Here is a 14125-nt window from a genome sequence, read left to right as displayed (position 1 = left end):
CTTTAAAATGCACATATTAAAATGCACATATAAAAATGCACATATTGAAGCCCTAACACCCAGTACTTTAGAATGTGACTGTATTTGCAGATAGGGCCTTTCAAGAGGTATTTATGTTAGAATGAGGCCATTTTAGGTGGGCCCCAATCCAGTCTGACTGGTCTCCTTATAAGAATAATAAATTAGGACACAAAAAAGACACACTAGGGATTTGCACGCACAGAGAAAAGGCCATGTGAAGACATGGCAGAAGGCAGCCATCTGCAAACCAAGCAGAGAGGCCTCAGAGGACACCAGCCCTTGCTGACATCTTGATCTAACATCCTCCAGAACTGTGAGAGAATTAATTTCTGTTGATTAGACAACCTAGCCTATGTTGTGTTGTGTTATGCCATCCCTAGAAAACTATTAGGGGGCCTTCACAGGTCTGGGAAAATAAAAATTAATTCAAGTCCTCCAGTTAACTATTACTGGGAACTGTCTAGAAGTGCTTCCTTTGAGCATGGAAGAAGCCCCTTGCTGCACTCCCGTACACATATTTATTTTTTGTTCAGGAAATGTGGAGTCTGCTATTACAGGGCCTGAAAAGTTCCCAGGGGTGTTGCGGGGTCATCGAGTGCAAGGATCAAGAAAGAATTCTTGAAATGTTATGTGGTGCAACTTAGTTTATTTAAGCAGCACATAGGCAGGACCCATGGGCAGAAAGGACTGCGTTTTTTTGCTGTATGAACCTGGTAGTTATATACTTAGTGCTCAAGGGGGAGGGGACGTGCAGGGAGTGTTAGATCATAAATGTTTGCTTTGAATTTCTACTCCTAAAACCGCTTTTGTAACATTTCTCCAGTGCTTATCATTCGGTTTGGTATTAACTATGAGTGAGATGTATAGACTGTCATGAGGCCCTTTAAGAACGTAGCAGCCAGCATGTTGGCTCCTTACTGGAACTGTGCAGGCTGTAGATCAGCCAAAAGTGAACATTTCTCTGCTTCTGTCCCTCATCATTTCCCCCCTGGCCAATTTTCGGTCCTTAAATCTTGAAGGTTGTTGAAGGGTGCAGGCCTCATCTTCTGTGACTTCTTCAGGCTGACAGGGGTCATAGAGATGTCCCAACCTATGGACCAAAATTAGTCACTCTCTGTCCCTGCAAGTAACTATTATGGAAGGCTGTTGCTGTAGAGTCCAGAGTGGACATCAGGATGAATTTGTTTCAAGTAGTAAGGATCATATGTCGGCTGGGTGAAGGAGTCAGGAACTACTTGCAGGTATCTCAAGAATAGAGAACCAAGCAAACGAGACAACACATTATTATTATTATTATTATTATTATTATTATTATTATGAAAATAAGAAGAGCAATGAGAAGACCCTTTAGTGTGGATCACAGTCCACCTCCTGACCAGGAATGTAACCAGTCATTAAGTGACAATGTAGGATCTTTAAGAGCACCAATTTGATTATTCATATCAGTAAGTAATCTTCTTATATTTTTGTCATAATCCTGAATGTAGATGCAACATTCCACTTTATTTATTTTTTTTAATGTTTATTTTTGAGAGAGAGACAGAGCGCAAGCAGGGGAGGGGCAGAGAGAGAGGGAGACACAGAATCCGAAGCAGGCTCCAAGCTCCGAGCTGTCAGCACCGAACCCAAGCCCGACGTGGGGCTCAAACTCACAAACCGTGACACCATGACCTGAGCTGACTCAGACGCTCAACTGACTGAGCCACCCAGGCGCCCCGCAACATTCCACTTTAATAACGGCACATGTTCCTCCTTGTGCTGCTGAGACATCTAATGCCATTTTATTTTGTAGAACTGCTTTATACATGAGTTATTTCAGACTTTAATAATGCAATATTATTTTAAGGGTCATTTAAGGCCTTAATTGTGTTTGTCAAGGGCCTCCATGTGCCATATGACATTTTCTAAACCTACTGATAGAAGAAAAATAGATGTCAGATGATCATACCAATGGAACACAGATCCTGTCCATTGTTGTTTTGATATGGAAGATTAGCTGGAATTGTGATAGTCTTAGTGCTGTGGCCATGCATCTAGCCATAATCTATAGTACATCTTCCATTCCAGCCTGGTGGAAGCCATGGCTGCATATTTGGCCCATATAACCGTTGTGTTCCATTAGGTGTTAGCCATCTGATGCCCGGTCACTTTGTCCAGTCAGTAGCAAACCAATCAATTGCCTATAAAGTGACAGTATGGTCACAGGCTTCTGGGGGAGCCATCCCATTTGGTGAGTATATTGAGCCATGAATCAAGGGTATGGTGTTTTCTGTTCCCAGCATAGGTCTTCTGGCTTAGTTGTCCTGTTGTGGTAATAAGCCACATAGATTCATCCCATATTTGATATCGTCCTTCCTGGATGATATCGATAGGAAGGACTGTGTAATTGGGGAATTTGTTGTTATGAGCCTACCTGTAGGTTGGCATATTCAGTTAAAATTTTAATAGATTTGAGGGTAAGAGAAAGGCATCTTATCGCCTAGAGAGTCACATGTAACATCTATCATAGGCCAGCAAGAAACATTCTTTCTAGTAATAGAAATATCCCTCTATGTGCTAGTGTGGAGGTGATGTATCATATCAGCTATGTATTGATGTAAATAATGCCAATCTGTATCTTGTAAAGTAGAAACCCACCAAGGAAGGCCTGAAGTGCTTGATACGGGCAGTGAGCTACAAATCCAGCATGAATACTGGTTTTGTAGCTCCATGTAATGTTATACCGACTATAAAAAAGAGTTACCACTTAGGTATGGTGTGTAGATGGCAGGTAAAAGAAAAGAGACCTTCATGTTTTCTTATCTCGTTGTTGAAAAGGAATTTGAGATCTGCTGGTTCACAGGAATATGAGGGCACATCAACCAGTTCATTGTCATTCTCTGTTGAAGGGGTATAAGTTTAATTCAAGAAATAAGAGTCTATGTTGAGTGACCTTCTAGTTTTACCGCAGTGGAGTGCTTAAAATGACCCTGTAAGGTCATTTCCATTTAGGAATTTGTTCTCCTGAGTTGTTTGCCTGCCAGTCTATTTTAAATAGACTAGTTCTCTGGGGTTTACTTGTAAAGAATTTTGAATTTCCTTAGGGTCCGGTTTTGGCAGTACTTTATTAGCATGTTTGTTAAGAGTTTTATGGACTAATCTAGTGTCTAATGAGAAGTGTAACATTACTTTAGTCTGGGACTGAGGATAAGTCAATGGTAAGGGTCAACCATATATTAATTCAAAAGGGCTTAACTCTAATCTTTCCTGTGGGGTAGTTCTTATTCCTAAGAGACCTATTTGTAAAAGAGTTACCCAGTTTTCTTGTGTTTCTATCCTCATCTTAGTAAGGTATCTTTTAAAATTATGGTTGGCCTTTTCAACTGTGCCTGGTGATTGAGGATGTCAGGCTATATGTAAAAAATATTTAATTTTATGGGTTTGGGCTACCTGTTGAGTTATTTGGGCTGTAAAGGATGGGGCATTGTCACCTTGAAGAGATCAAGGGAGCCCAAACTGGGGACCGATTTCCCTTAATAAAGTCTTTGTTACTTCAGTAGCCTTTTCTGTCTCACATGGGAAGACCTCCATCCATCCAGTAAAGGTGTTTATATAGACTAATGAATATTTATATCCCTTATAAGGTGGCAACTGTAAAATCAATTTGCTAGTCTTCCCCAGGGTATTTTCCACATCTTTGGGCAAGTGTTAAAAAACGAAGGTGGTCATAGTGCACCTTCAAGGTTAACCTGGGCACACACTGCACAAGACTTACATGCATTTTATAAAATGGCTCTTAATCCTATTCCATCAAATAAGGGTTTGGTGAAATTCCATAAAGCTTCTCTTCCCATATGAGTAGACTAGTGCAATCTTGTTGCTAATTTGCATTGTTTTTCCTTAGGGACAAAGATTTTTCCTTTATCACTTCTTATACCATCCCTCAGCAGTTTTAGTAGATTTTCCCCCAAGTGCTCTGTTGTTCCCTTCCATAGTATAAGTGGAAACCACAGTGCTTAAGAGATTAGAGACTGGTCTAAGACTCAGAACTAGTTTAGTTCAAGCTGTCACTTGGGCTGCCAAATTGTCTAAATTATTTCCTTTAGATTCTAAATTTGTTCCCTTTGGATGTCCTCTAAGATGCTTTACAGCAGCTTCTTTAGGGAGGTGAACTGCCTCTAACAGAGTTACAAATTTAAGTCCATATTTAATAGGGGAATTATGACTAGTTGATAATCCCTTTTACTTCCAGATGGCACCATATGCATGAAGTGCAAGGAAGGCATACACACACACACACATACACACACACACACACACACACTCTTAGACCTTTTTAAAAAATGTTTATTTATTTGTTGAGAGTGTGTACATGAGTAGGGGAGGGGCAGAGAGAGAGAGAGGGAGAGACAGAATCCCAAGCAGGCTCTGTGCTGACAGCAGCGAGCACCAGGTGGGGCTCCAACTCACATGAACTGTGAGATTCTGACCTGAGCCGAAACCAAGAGTCAGACGCTTAACCAACTGAGCCACCCAAGCGCCCCAACTCTTAGGCCTTTAGCTAACTGAAGAGTTTGCATGAGAACTATCAGTTCTGCCTTTTGAGCTGAAGCATTGGTTGGTAACGGGTTGGCTTCAGTAGCTTTCATGAAACTAACAATTACATACCCAGCTTTACTTTGTCCTTCTTACGTAAAACTCCTGTCGTCTATAAACCAACTATCTGTGGCTTGATCTTCTAGATCCAGACGTGGCTGGAATAGACTAATTCTATTGCCTCTTTGCATTCATGTTCAGGCAGAGTAGTAGCATGGCCTCGTCCAGGCATGAGGAATGCCGGATTTAGGGTTTGACAGGTTTGAGAACAGTACTGGGGGAATCTAAAGTATAGTTTGATCTTTAGTCATCACCGTGTCATTCACTGATGTCCTTTAGTTTCTAAAGGACAGTGATAAGAAGTCATCACTGTCAATGGCCTTCCCATTGAAAGTTTAGATGCTTCTACTAGCAATGCAGTGGCTGCTACTGCTCAGAGACATGCTGGCCATCCTTGGGCTGTACTTTCAGTGGCTTGAAAAAACATCCTATAGGTCTCAATTCATGCCCGTAGTTTTTGTGTTAGTACTCCTAGGGCGTGGCCCTGTTTTTCAACAATGAATAGGGTAAATGGGTTTTTCTAAGTTTGGTAGAGCCAGGGCCTGGCCGAAGATAGTTTAGTTTTTAGTTGTTGAAAGGCCCCCTGTTGTTCTTTGTCCCGTTTTAAAGGCTCTTATTTGGCCCCCTAGTGGCCTTATATTGAGATTTAGCAAAGACTCCAAACCCTGGAATCCATAGGTGGCAAAATCCAGCCATTCCTAAAAAGGTTTGGAGTCATTTTTTCTTGTGGCAGGAGGTCCCAATTCTATTATAGCTCTTTTTCTCTCAATTGACAGGAAATGATCTCCAGGAGTTAATTCATATCCTAAGTATTGTACTTTCTGTTTAGAAATTTAGAAATTAGAAATTAGAATTAGAAATTAGAATTTCAGCCTTTTAGGTGATACTCAGTATCCTCTCTCTCCAAGAAAGTTTAGTACACAATAGAATTATAGCCCAAGGCCCCTTTTGTGGGGCTGCATATTAAAATTTCATCAACATATTGTGATATTGTTCCTTGAGGCAATGTAAGATATCTAAGTACTCTACTGAGTGCCTTGCCAAACAAATGGGGACTATCTCTAAATCCCCATGGAAGGACTGTTCATGTAAGCTGCCATGCTTGTTCTCCTAAAGGAGTCCATTCAAAGGCAAATAGAGTCTGGGCCTCTTCTCTTAAGGGGATACAAAAGAAGGCATCCTTTAAATCAAGCACTGTAAACCATTCTGGTTTTGCCCAGAATTTGAGTCAATAATAGTATAAAGGTTTGGTACTATAGGGTGAATAGGGACTCTACCGCTTAGTTTATTGCTTTGAGGTCTTGTACCATTCTGTACTCACCATTAAGCTTCTTAACAGGCAAAATGGGAGTATTAAAAGGGGATAAACAAGGTTTAAGAATTCCATATTTAAGAAATTTACCTGTAAGTGGTTGGAGTCTAGCTCTGGCTTCTCTCTTAAGAGGATATTGTTTTTTGTGTGGAATAATAGCAAGATCCTTTAGACCTACTTTGATGTCATGGACCCATATTGCCTTCCCTGGGATGTCACAATTCCATGCTCGTGGGTCTACTTGTTCCCAAACATTAGGGGGAATTCCAGGATGAATGCCTGGTTTTTCTTCAGCCCTCAGGGAAAAGAGACCATCCTCCTACCCAGTTAGTTTGAACTAGCTTCCCAACTTAATTAAACATGAAGTCCCTTCCCAGTAGGGAAGTGAGACAGGAAGGGAGAACCGGAAAAGAGTGGGTGATTAATGGTCTTCATATTTACAGGTTAAAGGAAAAGTTACTTAGCATGATTTAGGTTCTGCTTCTATTCCGGTAATTTTATGTTTAGAAAGACAGGTCAGGCAAGAGTGCTGAACAAGGGCAGAGTAAGTGGCTCCCGTATCAATAAGAAAATCAGTGAACTTACCTCCCACGTCCGGGGTAATCCAGGGCTTAGCCACCTTGATGTTCAGGGAAGCCAGACCAGCTTCAGCCCCATAATGCCATCTGTTCGGGTTGTTGCTCTCAGGCTGGGAAATGAGTTCCTGTCTTCCCCTCTCTCTGGAGATAAGGACAGTCCCTTTTCCAGTGTCCCTCTGCTTTGCAAGTGGGATTGGCCCCTGCAGAGAGCATTTATTCAGACATTCTTTACTCCAGTGTCCAGTTTGGCCACACCTATAGTATGAGGTCTTACCTGAACTTCTGTCTGAGACCAGTTTCTTCTGCTGCCCTGGTTAGCCTGGCATTGTTGGGGATACACAATAATGGCAGCCAATATTTGAACCTTCATTCTACTCTGTTATTTTAGCCCTGTGGTCCTTCTCCTGTTTTAAAGCCATATCTCTGTTTTTAAAGACTCCAGTGGCCGCTTCCAGCAGCCACTGGGTTGGAGTTTGAGGGCCTAGGGCCATCTTTGCCAGTTTACAGTGAATGGTGCCGACTGGCTCATAAAATGCTTATTTAGGATAGCCATCCCTTCTGGTGTGTTTGGGTTTAAATCTGTATTTATAAGTTGCTTCTATTAAACACCCCTGAAATAAGGCTGGATTTTCAGCATTTGCCTTGGTCACTTCCTTAATTTTATCAGAATTGACAGGTGTAGAAAATCCTCTTTACACTCCCTCCAATAAATAGGTGACCGTATAGTCTCGTCTTTCCCTGCCAGGTCTGTCCTCTTGGTAGTTCCAGTAAGACTCAGCATTAGGAACAACCTCTCCTCCTGCTGGATAATGGTTTCTACCCCTAGTTGCCAACTCATCTGCAAATTCCTTTTTTTTTTTTTTTATGTTTATTTATTTTTGAGAGAGAGAGCATGAGTGGGGGAGCAGCAGAGTTAGAGAGGAACAGAGGATCAGGAAGCAGGCTCTGTACTGACAGCAGAGAACCCAACGTGGGGCTCAAACTCAGGAACTGTAAGATCATGACCTGAGCAGAAGTTGGATGCTTAACCAACTGAGCCACCCATGTGCCCCTCATCTACAAATTCTTGTGCCCCAGTTCAAGTCCAGGCCTTTACTTCTGGGGTACAGCAATGTGTTAGAATAATATAGATATCCTTCCAGGTTAAATCAAACGTTAGAGACACCTGGTGAAAGCCATCTATAAACTTGGATGGATCCTCTGAGTATCATCCTAGCTTTGGTTTTATTTGAGCTAGATTTGACATGGAAAATGGAACATGTACCTTAATTGTGCTCATTTCCTCATTTGCTACTTTCTGAAGTGGATACAATCCTTCCTTAGTCTGAGTGTTTGGTAAGTATGATGTTCTGTTTCTAGTTTATGTCCCACTGAACTAGGAGTAGAAGGCTCCAAAGGTTTATGTGGAGTGGGAATTACTAGGGGACTGGGGCTTGCTTACAGGCTCATTTTCACTTTTTCTTCTGCTCATTGATTTTCTTGTTTGTCTGACTGAGTTGGTTTCTTTGATTATGGTGGTCTTTTTAAACAATCATTGTCTGAAATATCTAAAGGTGGGGAGCCTGGAATCTTGCCAGACACATCCTACAAGTCTCTCTTAGATTAAGATCCTGACTCAGTGCCACAAAGACCTGGATGTAGGGTATTTTGGTTCATTTTCCCTGTTGCCTGCAAAAAAAGGCAAATTGATAAATAGTATTGAAGCTTAAGGACCTGTTAATGGGCCATTTTTCATCATCATCCAAAGAATACTAAAGCCAGGCATTTTTGTAGAAAAAAGATGAAGCACTTCTTCTTTAAATCCTGTTGTCCAAATTGACTCCAGTGTGCTATGAGATGGCCCAAAGGGGAATCCCATGGGACTGAGGAAGTTGATTCCATAGTTAATCCCTATAAAACGAGGAGACCATATAACGAAAACCATTGCCAAAATCCCCCTCAACTTCCAAATGGCATCCCACCAGGAATATTGCTGAAGGTATCTGGGGTTCAGAGTGCTGAGAGGCGTCCCTCATTCCTAACCCTCTGACACCTTTGTACTACCTGAGAAGCGATGTCAACCTCCCTTTGCTTTCCAATGGCATTCTGGACTACAGTGGGTGCTGGTGAATGGACTGAGATGCTACAGACACTGGGTCTGTCTCCATTTTGAAGAAGTCAATATATTTGGCGATCAATAATATTAACCTTTGTAAGCGTCTAGGTCTAGTACTAATGGATGGGGTTTTCATGTTGTATTAAGCATCATATATCTAAGCTGGAAGTGTATTCAATCTGAGAGCAGGACCGAGAATGTCAAATAGCCCTTGAGTAAGGACAAATGAGAGACATGAAAAAAATAAAAGCATGGAGTTCCTATCGAATCCAGGCAACTTACTCAGGATCTCTGTTTACAGTCCAGCTCCCCATTGGGTAGTTCTGACTGGTCCCTTTTGAGAAGTACATGGTCAGACATATCTTGGATTTTATGTTAATCGAGGGATCACACTGGGTTATATAGGTAGAAACCTTATGTGGGAGTTTTGAGATTGGTGGCCATCCTAAACCTGACGATAATATATGCATCAAAATAACAGGAAAAATAAAGAGAGTCTGATTTCTTTTTAAAAAAAATTTTTTTTAATGTTTATTTATTTTTGAGACAGAGAGAGACAGAGCATGAACGGGGGAGGGTCAGAGAGAGAGGGAGACACAGAATCTGAAACAGGCTCCAGGCTCTGAGCAGTCAGCACAGAGCCCGACGTGGGGCTCGAACTCATGGACTGCAAGATCATGACCTGAGCCGCAGTCGGACGCTCAACTGACTGAGCCACCCAGGTGTCCCAAGGAGAGTCTGATTTCTGAGCCCAAAACCATTACAGCCAAAGTAAAAATGTCTAGCTGGGTGGCAGGAGTCCATCCCTTTCCATAGTGTGGCCACGGGCAAGAGGTTTTCTCCTGAGCACTCAGGCAAGACTCATTCCCAAGGGTCATACTATTCAGGACATTTCCAGAAAAGAACAAGTAAGAAGTAGAGGCTGGAGAAGTAAAAGAGACTTACCAAGTTGCACAGAAGCTCTAGTATTCATTCCATAATCCCTGCACAGGCCACCAAAAATGTTATGGGGTTGTTGAGTGCAATGGTCAAGGTAGAATTCTTGAGACATTGTATGGTGCAATTTAGTAAACTTATTTAAGGAGGACAGGGGAAGGACCCATGGGCAGCTGGTGGTTATATGCTTAGTGCTCAAGGGGGAGGAGATGTGCAGGGAGTATTAGATCATAAATGTTTTATTTGAATTTCTACTAATAAAGCTACTTTTGTAGGACTTCTCTGGTGCTTATCAGTCAGTTGGGTATTAACTATCAGTGAAATATACAGGCAATCATGAGACCCTTTAAGAATGTAGCAACTAGCACATATTTGATCCTTATTGGAACTACGCAGTCTACAGGTAGACTTCTGAGCTAAATGCACACATTTTTCTGCTTCTGTCCCTCATCAGGTGGAGCCAGTTACCAATCATAAATTGGTAAGGAAAAGTAGGGATGTCTGGCCAGTCTGGCTGTATCTCTCAGCATGTCTTCTAACTGCTCAAAGATTTAGTCCTTGGCTTTGTAGATTCAAAAACTTTTTCAGTTCAGGTCCAAGTAAATTATTTCCACACTGGCTCTAAAAATCAACTGAAATTTTAGCTTAATAACGAGAGCTATAGGGGCGCCTGGGTGGCTCGTGGTCCATGAGTTCAAGCCCCGCATCAGGCTCTGTGTTGACAGCTCAGAGCCTGGAGCCTGTTTCAGATTCTGTGTCTCCCTCTCTCTCTCTGACCCTCCCCCATCCATGCTCTATCTCTGTCTCAAAAATCAATAAACATTAAAAAAAATTTTTTTTTAAATAATGAGAGCTATATTTTTCAAAAAAAAAAAAAAAAAAAAACAACCCAGAAATATTCATGGTAGATTAGTCCTAAATAATCTTTTCCCATGAAGAAAAGCTAAATGGGGGGATGGAGGGAGGAGAAGAGCTAAGTGGAGACAAAAAATTCTTACCTGAAATGACCCTTGTTCTTTAGAACTCAACTGGAAGGTCACTTCCTTGGGAGAGTTTTCCTTGACCTTGCTAGGAAGTATTAGAGCCCCTGCTCTGAGGTCCTACGGAATCTTGTGTTTGAAAATCCAACTTGTGGTATTTTTCATGAGTTGTTTATAAGCCTGTATTTCCCATTAGACAATGAGCTCCAAGAGGAAAGAGGTTGTGTCTTATCACGGATTTATCTTCAGTAGTATTTGGACTACAGTATGTGCTCAGAAAAACAAACAAGCAAAAAACCCTAGGGAATGAATTTATTAATTAAATTATGCTATCACATGTTTCTTCTATGGGATCTGCCTTCCAAATGGACAATGAGACCAGTCAGTCATCTCCCCATCTGCACAGTTTTGGAGACACAATGATAAAACTTCCTCCTTGGCTTTTCCTTTTCTAGTCTTTTTAAGGATAGTCACCCTTCTATCCTATACCCTTTTTCATTTGATTTTACAAATGGTCTTTTTCCTGGTTTTATTTACAATGAGACCCCTTATTCTTATCACTAAACCACAACATAGGATGAATAAGTTCTGGGAAATCTTCTAGAAGCAACATGTCCCCTGTAGACTATGATCCTTGTGGACTACATCTCCTGATTCGGTCTCCAGACGTTTAACCCATCTCACTTTTGGGTTTACTCACCTCTGTCCACTGACTGTTCTCCCTAGGCATACTGACCTGGTTGTCATACTCCACATTCCCAATTCTTCATGGCTAGATTAGGGATTTGAGTGCATCATATAGATTGATGGGCATAAGTTAAACACAGGATATAGATAAATATTGAGTCTTTGAATTCCAGGAACTTGAATTCAATTTTTAGAGGTCAAAAACAAAAAATAAATCTGAAATTCAAGAAGCCAAGTGCAGAACAGCCAAGGGTCTCATGTTTCCTATTAGGGCAGGACTAGAGGTCTTGAGTATAGATGAGCCTGAGCCTAAAGAAGTGGATGGTGACATGGTCTTGATGAGCTAAAAGAAAGAAAGGAGGGGGAGAAAACGAGATTAGAGAAAGGGTAAGGAAGTAGGTGACGGCTTTTTCCCCTGGAAGGTTCTTTGGTCCCTGCTATTCCAAAGAAACTAGCCAAACTTAGCAGACTCAAGTTTTAACATTGCCTTTTCTTTATATAATACCTACCTAAATTCCAGTTTGTTGTTCAATGTACCTCCTGCATGCTGGTGAATGTTACAGTCCATGAAGGCATGCGCACTGCTATATCTTCAATACTATCCCTAGAACAGTGGGGCTCGACAAGTGTTTTCTGAATGGATCCATAGATGTATGTACAGGTAGGTGGTTGTATGTACGAGTCTGTATTGGTTCACTGTGCAGTGCCTGCTCCTACTTCCCACAGCAATTTGTGACTCTGTGATAGGTCCATTTCTCCATCCACCTGCCCTCTTACAGTTCTAAAGGCCCTTAGTCCTTTGGCTCAAATGCCTTAGCTTTGCAGACTAGCTACTTATTAACTAAACCGTTGCACCACTTGTTCTTATAGCCTTAAATTAATTTGGGTTAATTCTTAACTGTTTCCTTTCTGTACATATGTCATTTAAAGGTTTGCCTTATCTGATTTTCCCCAATTTCCTGTGCATTTGTGGTTTCCTACAGGAGCTCTCTACCAGAGGCCTCAGGCAGCCACACCAAACGAGTGTGGGCATCTAAGTTTTCTAGGAGGACTCCAGCTGCTCTGGGCCTCATTCAGCTGGTGTCCATCCCAACATTCCCACTGAAGGCTATTTGTGCTAGAGGAGGAAGAACGCCCTCTCCAGAGCCAATTCTTGGGGGGAAAAGAAGGATTGTTGATATAGCCAGAGCCCACAAGGAAGAAAGATTATTCTGCAGCAGCTAAAGGTGGGTAACATGTTTTTTCTCCAGTTCAGTAGGAGCAGTCCATGTTTGCTTTCTTTCCCATGAATTTCATTAGTGTGTTTTCATCCCGAGTGATCTTTGGAATAAACAGGAAGGAATGATTTTAAACCTATAGAATAAGGTTCCTCGGGAACCAAGAGTTTTTCCACCATTGACTCTAGCAATATCTAGCACAGTGCCTGACATGTAGATGTTCAATAAATGTTTGATGCAGGAAGGAAAGAACAGAAGGAGGGCAGGAGAGAAAGAGAGAGAAGAAGGGATTGGAGAATGGGCACGGCTGGAAAGAATGTTCATGTATTTTTTAGAAATAATGTGATGATAACATAGTTGTGTTTTGAAAGCTAATTAAGTGCACTATCACTGATACCTACAATCAATAAAACAAATTAAGTCACTTTGCAAAAGGAAGGGTGTATATATAAAGATAAAGTATTAGTATAAACCAGAATAACAACAAAGGTACTCTTAGGAGCTTATGAAGAAAGATAACATCAGTGATTACAGTTTAAGATAAATTCAAAACTCTAATGCAACAACAGCCATTTGTTCTGTCTATACCAATTCTCAAAACAAATGAAAACCAACAAGAACTTTATGGATAAATGCAGGCTGATCATGGAGTGATAGAACTAACTGCAACCAGTTGGTTTGGTATTTAGAAAAGGTCAACTAATCAGAAACGGTGCACTGAGGAAATTTACAAATATCTAAGCTTCCTGCTGTTGAGAGGGATTAACCACACAGTAATTCAGCAAACGCTCAAAAGCATTTAATTATGTGTCAAGGAAAAACATCTCAGTGCAGGGGGAGGTGAAAAGATTAAGGAAATTAGCATTTTTTAAAAGTATCAGTCTTTCATTTATTGAGATCATACTGGCTACACAGTTCAGGTCCAGCAAGCCAACTCTAGATGACACATACCTTGCAAAAGAACACATCAGCATGATGGAGCTAGAAGGGAATAATAAGACATAATTTTTATAAAATCAAGATCTCATAACTAAGGGATTGTTTCTTCAGTAAGTCAAATTGTAACATATGTTAAGGTTCTCAATGTTAGGAAAAGCCATAATTATTTTATATTATTTTAATTTGGGGAAAATAAAACATAACCTAGGAGAAAATCCAAAAACATCTCTAAAACAAATTCCGAGAGACTTTCTTTTGACCAGCTTTGCAAAGATTGTGTCAATGGGTGTCTAATTCGGTTTGAAAGGTTTGTCAGAGTGATTTAGACCATCATGGTCGGCACGATTGTATTATAAAAGAAGACTGTTGGTAATGTGACTAGCAGAAACAAGAAACAAAAAAAACAAAAACAAAAACAAAACAAAACAAAACAAAACAGAACAAAAAACCCATGGACCTTATTGCTGTGAGTTGTTCCCGAAGTTATAATAATATAATTCCACTTTTACCTGTGCAATAAATGTCACCTCTGAAACTGATTATTTCAAGAGTTGAGTAAGTCCCAAACTTTAGCCAGTGATAATTTTTGCCCTACCTTTTACAAGTTGTACTACCACTGACATGTTTTTTCTTTAAGTCAAATTAGGCTGTTTTTTTTGTTTGTTTGTTTTTTAAGTAATCTGTTTACCCAACATGGGACTTGAACTCACAATCCCAAGACTAAG

At 40.8% G+C, this 14125-nt stretch overlaps 1 protein-coding gene across 5 annotated transcripts in view; it reads left to right on the top strand.

The window, feature by feature from the left end:
• ZBTB38 (zinc finger and BTB domain containing 38) overlaps window positions 1-14125 on the top strand; it is a 141871-nt gene that overhangs the window by 2043 nt on the left and 125703 nt on the right. For all 5 annotated transcript variants that reach the window (XR_007457550.1, XR_007457549.1, XM_049629750.1 and 2 more), the window contains exon 2: window positions 12228-12470. The gene's annotated coding sequence lies outside the window, so the exon portion shown is untranslated. The remainder of the gene's footprint in view (window positions 1-12227; window positions 12471-14125) is intronic.

The sequence above is a fragment of the Panthera uncia genome, chromosome C2 (assembly GCF_023721935.1).
Source record: "Panthera uncia isolate 11264 chromosome C2, Puncia_PCG_1.0, whole genome shotgun sequence".
NCBI lineage: Eukaryota > Metazoa > Chordata > Mammalia > Carnivora > Felidae > Panthera > Panthera uncia.
The sequence above is the reverse complement of the archived record's forward strand: the minus strand, read 5'-3'. Positions and strand labels throughout refer to the sequence as shown.